Source organism: Martes martes (assembly GCF_963455335.1).
Source record: "Martes martes genome assembly, chromosome: 3".
NCBI classification, from domain to species: domain Eukaryota; kingdom Metazoa; phylum Chordata; class Mammalia; order Carnivora; family Mustelidae; genus Martes; species Martes martes.
The window spans coordinates 147,307,496-147,314,730 of record NC_137890.1 but is presented as its reverse complement, the minus strand read 5'-3'; the positions used below and the strand labels follow the sequence as shown (position 1 = coordinate 147,314,730).

Genomic DNA, 7,235 nt, shown 5'->3' with positions numbered 1-7,235 from the left:
GTCCATTCAAAAGAGCCTTGAATCTCCTTCAAATTTAAGAACCCAAACTAACTAAACCAGATTTTTCCTCCAATGCCAAAGACTAGCATTGCTTTCTGGAGAATTTCTATTTCTTCAGTGATTTTATTCCACAGAATTGCTCATGACTACAGCCAGCACTCCTTAATTAAGTCCCAGTTGAACTGAATTTAAGCTATCACCTGAGAAAATATATTCCACCATTACTCAAGAATGCAGTTTGCCACTACTGGGCATGAATCGTTTAGCTCTATTAAATATGTAAGTTTCCCAAAAGTTCTGTGCCATTTTTTTGCCCTCATAAATGCACACGTGTCCTTAGCAGTTAGCATTTGAATGTGAATACAGAAATTCATGATTTGATGGTGGTTTCAAAGATGGACACTCACATTTATTTTTGTTTTTTGGGTTTTTTTTTTACTGCACCACCAGATCCAAATTTAGCAGTCTTTAGGCACTCTTCTCACTTTACTGATTTAAAAAAGGAGACTCAGAGAGGTCATCTGATTTGTTCAAATCATGCAGCCAATCTAGAGTAAAACCAGCACCCAAATCCAGCTTTCCTACTTTCTTATGCCTCTGTTCAAAGGAACAGAGGATGTGCATGACGAAACAGAAATGCAGATTCTCCCACAGAAAACAACATGTCCTTGCAGGTGACTCCTAGGCGCCTGTCAAAACCTGCCAAAGAAACCAGTCATCTTTCCATCTAAAGGGAAGGAGACAACTGAAAAAATGAAAGACTCTTGAGAGCTCCCTGCTCAAGCCCCAACCCCCATATAACCGTTAAGGTTTTTTTTTAGTTTTATAGGCATGTATTACTTTAAAGAAAATGTGAAACATAAACTCCAAGTGTATAAATCAGATAAATCAGGAGACACAGTTTATTTTGAAAAATATCTATTTTTTTTAAATCTTTGCTTTACTAAGCTTTTCACTACAGTTTTCTCTGAAATAATGACCTCCCTTATGATTAATAAATATTCTATTCAGGTGCAACTTCCTGGGCCATTTCTATTGCATTAAGAAAGGTACGCCTTTGTACTGTTGACTCCCCTGAATTTTAACTTCCTTTCTAATTGGAAGTAGGAGCACAAGACAAAGTGTGAGATACCCATGAACAGTGGTGAGATGGTGTCAGCTCATAGCAGCTCATGAGAAGCTATTGTAGGCATCTCTGCCAGCTCTGCACTCACTGGTTAGGGAATCTGAGAGTTGATCCTAAATGGACAGATGCAGAAGGACATGGGGAAGGCATGAAGACAAACTTGTTTAGGTTCTACCAGTTGCTTAGAACAAAAAATAAAAGATCACACAGAAAGGGCCCAGGGCTTCTGTGGGATTCCATGTAGCCCGGACCCTGGGCCTTAGCAGCTTAACCTCCACAAGGAGAAAGAAAATGAAAGGATACCCCACTCTGGAACAGAAGTTTAGGGAAGCTGTTCTAATGACTCAAGTTCTCTGCCAGGCTCAGCACCTATACCCAGTCAATGCACCAGTACCAACACAGCAGTGATGGAGCTACAGGCGAGCCAAGGCCGCAGTAGGCAGGGATGCTGGGGTTCAGTGTCCCCACACACACCCATAAAAGAGGAGTGATGAGGGCAGTTTCACAACCACCATCTAGACGCAAGAAAGCCTGTGGGAATATATGGGAGAGCAATAGGAAAAAACAGTACATGTATACTCCTGGGCTGGGGTCATCAGGAGTTGCATCTGTTAAGTGGAACATTAAATATGGGAAAACATAAATGAAAGCTGCTACTTTGGCCTAACCATCCCAGACCTGTCCTCCTAACAACTAAACTCCGTTCACCCTGAATAAGTTCATCCAGAGTCTTCATGACAGAGCAAATAACTGAATCAAAAAGCACATGTCCACTGCCCACCTAGGGGTCACATTTATGGATGAGAGAGAGTATTTATGGATGGGAGTAATCACTGGGCTCACGGCACGTTAATGACAATATTAAACGAGGTTCGTTATGTCACTCCAGCACAGAGTGGAAAGGATCTGTAATTAGCAGAGTCCTGATAAATTCTATATTACAACCTCAATCGGTGCTTATGTGGGGAATAGCACATTTAAGGTCTTTTTAGCATCATCATCATATTCCTTAGGGGCTCCTTTGTGATCTTTATCCACCCAACCCATGGGTAAGGGTGGTATGACTCTACTGAACATGACAATGGCCCATTTGTTAGCCCTTGCTAAACATAACTGGCCTTGCACTAATTAAAAACACAGCATGTGAGTTTTCTCACATCCAAGTCTATGGTCAAACCATCCAATTATTGTCCTAACACAACTCTGCCTTTCCAAAATTCAGAGGATGCACACGAACGAGAACAGGTTAAAATCATGACTGCTATTCAAACTGACTTTCCAACTGGACTAGAGAATTGAAATTAGTCACGTATATGTGTGTATAGTACATCTGAATAGTCAATTTCATTCATGTAACCAAATATTTATTTTCTTATAACCCAATTCCTGAGGTATGAATAAAAGCTTTAACTGAGAAGGATTTGTTTATCTTTTCATTATTAATATCTTTGGCTCTACTTCTATCATTGGGGTTAATGAAAATATTTGGGACAGGAAACATTTTTAAATTTTACAAGGTTTAAAAAATTATGAGGTTTATTGGTCCAGCATTTTAAAAAAATTATTATCTAATACATTTTATGTTGGGTTAATGGTGAAATATTTTGGCATTAAGAACAAAAGGAATTTTGCCTAAGGCTTTTCTCATTTGCAAAATGAACAAAAAAACAAAGCCCAACATTCTCCTATTCCATTATCCCATTATGGGCTCCATTGGCCAATAAAAAGTATCCAGCTGAGTACAGGGATTGGGGTCCAATCTTAATTTATTCAGTTTGAATCCTTCCAATTAATCACCTCAGTTCAATAATTTCCAACTCTTATTTCATCTTGTCCCAGATAGACCCAACCTAAATGACTGTTTCAGAAAAAAGTGGTTGTTCTACGAGTCCGTTAAGAAATTTCCGCAAATAATAAAAGGCAAGCAGACTGAATATGGAAATTTACACAATTCCAAGAGAATTTATTGTGCCCTGCAATAATTTAGTTTTACCTCTGTGCCCCTTCTAGGCAGATCAATCACCAATCACTGAACAAAATACCAAATTCTCAAACTCTCTGCAAATACACTGCATTTCATTTGGGTCAATTTTTTTTAATTTTCATATTATTATTTTTTTAAATAACACATTCATTGAAGACAATTTAGAAAGCATACAGAAGCAACAAGAAAATGAAATCACTCATATTTTCCTTCTACTTCTAAGAGATTTTGTGAACATTCTGTTAATTTTTCAGTCCTCCATGTGTGCATGTATGAGTGTGTGTGTGTGTGTGTGTGGTGTGTGTGAAGTATTCTAGAGAGCCGAGTGTTAGAATAACTTGACCACATTATTCACTTTTGCCACATTAACCTATTTATCTCCATCACATCAAGAGCTGTATCTGGTCTCTGTCTTAAAATGCTTTGAGCTTGGAATTCTCTTTTGAGCTCATGTTATTTGTTGCTTCTCATGCCCCACAAGTGTTAGTGAATTTCTTGCCTGGATACTGACCGCTTTAGTTGTAACTTCTCTACAGGATTCTAGCTAACATTTTGTTTCCACCTGTGAGACCTGTCCGGCTTACCTTTCCCACTGGACACCTGGCCCCTTTTTGGTATTACCCTCTACCTCTACTCCACCTCCGCCTCTGGTTTTCAACTTCCAGCCCCACCACTGCTTCCTGCCTACCTTCTCTTTCATTCCACTTGGGACATCTTGCCTCTTGCTAGATCTCCTAACATTACCATTTTCTTTACTAGATGTTCCCATATGTGCCTTCCTAACATTCTGATGTCAGCCCTGTTGGTCTGTCGTATCCCTCCACTAAAAGAAACCCACTTCTGACTCTTGATATGTCCTAAATAGTCTATTAAGGACTCTGGGTACTCAGCAGCTGAAGCCTAAGGAGATTTCCTGCCCCTTTCTTTCTGAGCTTAGAATGATAGCATTTTTGTAGAACAGTATTTTAAAGCAGTTACCTGCACAATTACGCTAAGCTTTATGCAGTTGTAAAACGAGCATAATTTTCATTCTTGGAAAGCAAAGCACAGATGCACAAGTTCATCCCAGACAGGAAAGACTGCTGTATAAGGCAGTTGTGAGAATATCCTTCAATGTGATGTTACAACAACTCACTGGACTTAAAAACAATATAATTTTCAATAAGACACTCTCTAACTTGTTCTGATGTGGACCCTCTGGTCCTTTATACTTATCCTGAGTCCATGCCCCAACTGTTTGCCCCAACTCCAGCACTAACAATTACCATTATGGGAGAAGTTCACATTTTTGTTCAGGAAAACAATCAATCTACAAACCTAACCATGATTATCTGTAAGCTTTTATTGCTTTCTCCTGGTTGAATATTGCTACTTTAAATTCACAACAGAAAGCTGTTGGGAAAAATCTAGGAAGTCCAAAATATGGACCTCTCAAAAGTTTTGATATCTTCTCTGATCCTTAATTAAGGACTCTGCTACATTATTCAGAACACCCAAAGCAATAATCAGGCAAAAGTGTACAAGACAGTAAACTTCCAACTGAAAAGCAAAAGACAAAAGGTGCAGGTAGGCAGACAGAGCACAAGCTACCATGCTCTCTTCATCATTCCAGCAATGCTCTCCCCTCTCCATATATCAAGTCTTTTTTCCCTAATGGGTCATCCCTATCAACCTGCAACTTGAAACATAGAGTGATGATTTCAGCTTCCCTCCTCCCCTTAACAACTCTCTACTTTCAAAACAAACACCCATCACACACACACACACACACACACACTCATACACACACACCCATGCACACTCACACAGACTCAGAATACAAACTGTTCGGTGCATATCTAGCTAGTTGTAAGGTAAAAACAGTCAGGAGAGGACACGAAGATTTATTCTATGTTCCTATCCTTCTCTTCCAGAGGACAAAATACACAAGTTGGAAAATCATACTTAAAAAAAAAAAAACACATATTTGGGACACCCCACGCCTCACTTTCTACTGTACTCCCAAGGGGAGGATGGGTGCCTAAGAGCATTTCCCCAGAAGTGTGAAGGTGATTTTGGATAGAGGGGATTGCCAACCACTTCTGTGTAAGTAGCAGACCTAGTAGGATGCTGGGCAGGCCTGGGAAAAGGGTCAGCAGAGAGGAGAAGGAACAAGTAACCACCACCTCTGGTTTCCTAAACAGGAAGTCTGAGGGAGTGGGGATTTCCAGGTCTTTTGTGAACTTAGAATAGGCACTTGAAAGTATCTGGTAAGACGATTCAGCTTGCTAGCCCTAAAAGAGGCCAGCCAAAAGAATGAGGAGATCTCCCCAGGCATCCTTGTGAGAATAACATTGTCTTTCATCCCTACGTGACAACCTTGATGCTCAGGGAAGACAAGGCAGGCTGGAAGTCCACTAATTCCTTAAGATCATCCAACTTTTGGATGATTATCCAAAATGCTTCACTGTGGAAGCACACAATGCAGGTTCCAAGCAGATGTGGCATATTCTCATGTCCCTCCAGGGAAGGCTGTTGTGCTGATGAGCAAGAACAGCGTGATGCACAAGCCCCCTCCAAGGGCATCTAGAGAACAACCAGCTCTGGAGAAACTGTTGCCTCACATCCGGGGGAATGTGCGCTTTGTGCCCACCAAGGAGGACCTCACTGAGATCAGGGACATGCTGCTGGCCAGCAAGATGCCAGCTGGTGCCATAGCCCTATGTGAAGTCACCATGCCAGCCCAGAACATTGGTGTGGGGCCCAAGAAGTCTCCCATCTTCCAGGCTCTAGGCATCACCACGAAAGTCTTCAGGGGCACCAGTGAAACCCTGACTGATATGCAAGTGATTAAGACTGGAGACAAAGTGGGAGCCTGCGAACCACACTGTTGGACATGCTGAACATCTCCCCCTTCTCCTTTGAGCTGCTCACCCAGCTCGTGTTTGACAATGGCAAACACCCTGAAGTGCCCGACAACACTGAGGAAACTGCATTCTCACTTCCTGGACGGTGTCCACTATGTTGTCAGTGTATGTCTGCAGACAGGCTACCCAGCTGTTGCATCAGTGCCCCTTTCTATCATTAATGGATACAAGCGGGTCCTGGCTTGTCTGCAGAGGCCGATGACCCCTTCCCACTCACTGCAAAGTTTCAGCCCTTCTCGGCTGATCCTTCTGCCTTTGTGGCTGACGCCCCTGTGGCCACAGCCACCACTGTTGCACCTGTTCCTGACGCAGCCCCAGCCAAGACTGAAACAAGGGAAGAGCTGGAGGAGTTGGACAAGGATATGGGATTTGGTCTCCCTGACTAATCGCCAAAAAGCAACCAATTCAGCCAACTTTATTTGTGAAACAAGAAAAAAAAAAAAAAGAAGAATTAAGAGAACCACACTAGCAAAAACTTGAAAAGAGGGGAGGGGAGGCAATGCTGCCTCTACAGGATCCCCTGCATTATGCTATAAAGGGTATGAGTTGGACACAGAAAATCATCTACCATGACAAAGAGAAGAGCCAATGTTGGGCATCCTCCATGTCTAGAAATTCAACTATAGACACCAACAGCTGGACTGCATTGGCACCTGGGCAAGAAATGAGACTAAGGGAGGGGACCAGCCTGTATGCTGCCACACCATATGCTCTCCACATAAGCAAACTCCCTCTCTTCTTACCACTGCCAGCTAACAGAACCTTGAGCCCAGTGAAACAGAAGCAGGACCAATAGTAGGGAAAAGAGAAGACTGGGAGACAGAGCTCAGAACAGCTAAGATAATAATATGCAAATCTGACTGAACATTTACACAAAAGAAACATTTATAATGCAGTTGACTAGAATACATAAAGGTGACAAGATCGTTTTCCACTGCCAAGTGAGAATAATGGCTTAAAAAGGAAGTTCTATTAAAGAAATAGAGCTTTGGTTTTTTCCCCACCTACTTTGTAATCATTTGTGTAACTTCTGATGTCATGTACCCACAGAAATCAAAAGGAAGAGAGCTGACCCATCAAGAAGAGGACTGAGAAATAAGATAATGAATGGAATGAGATCACAATGACCATATTAGGTGGAAGGAATGAGCCTGATTTAAGATGAATTTTCTAGGTCCCAGGTAAGACCAAGAACAGGTTCTTTTTTACCTTTACACAG

At 41.6% G+C, this 7,235-nt stretch overlaps 1 pseudogene across 1 annotated transcript; it reads left to right on the top strand.

Annotated features, from left to right (window-relative positions):
• The first annotated feature begins 5,472 nt into the window (after positions 1-5,472).
• Positions 5,473-6,402, top strand: LOC308340417 (large ribosomal subunit protein uL10-like; annotated as a pseudogene). Its single transcript has one exon. The product of its transcript is annotated as a large ribosomal subunit protein uL10-like (transcript).
• Positions 6,403-7,235: the final 833 nt, after the last annotated feature.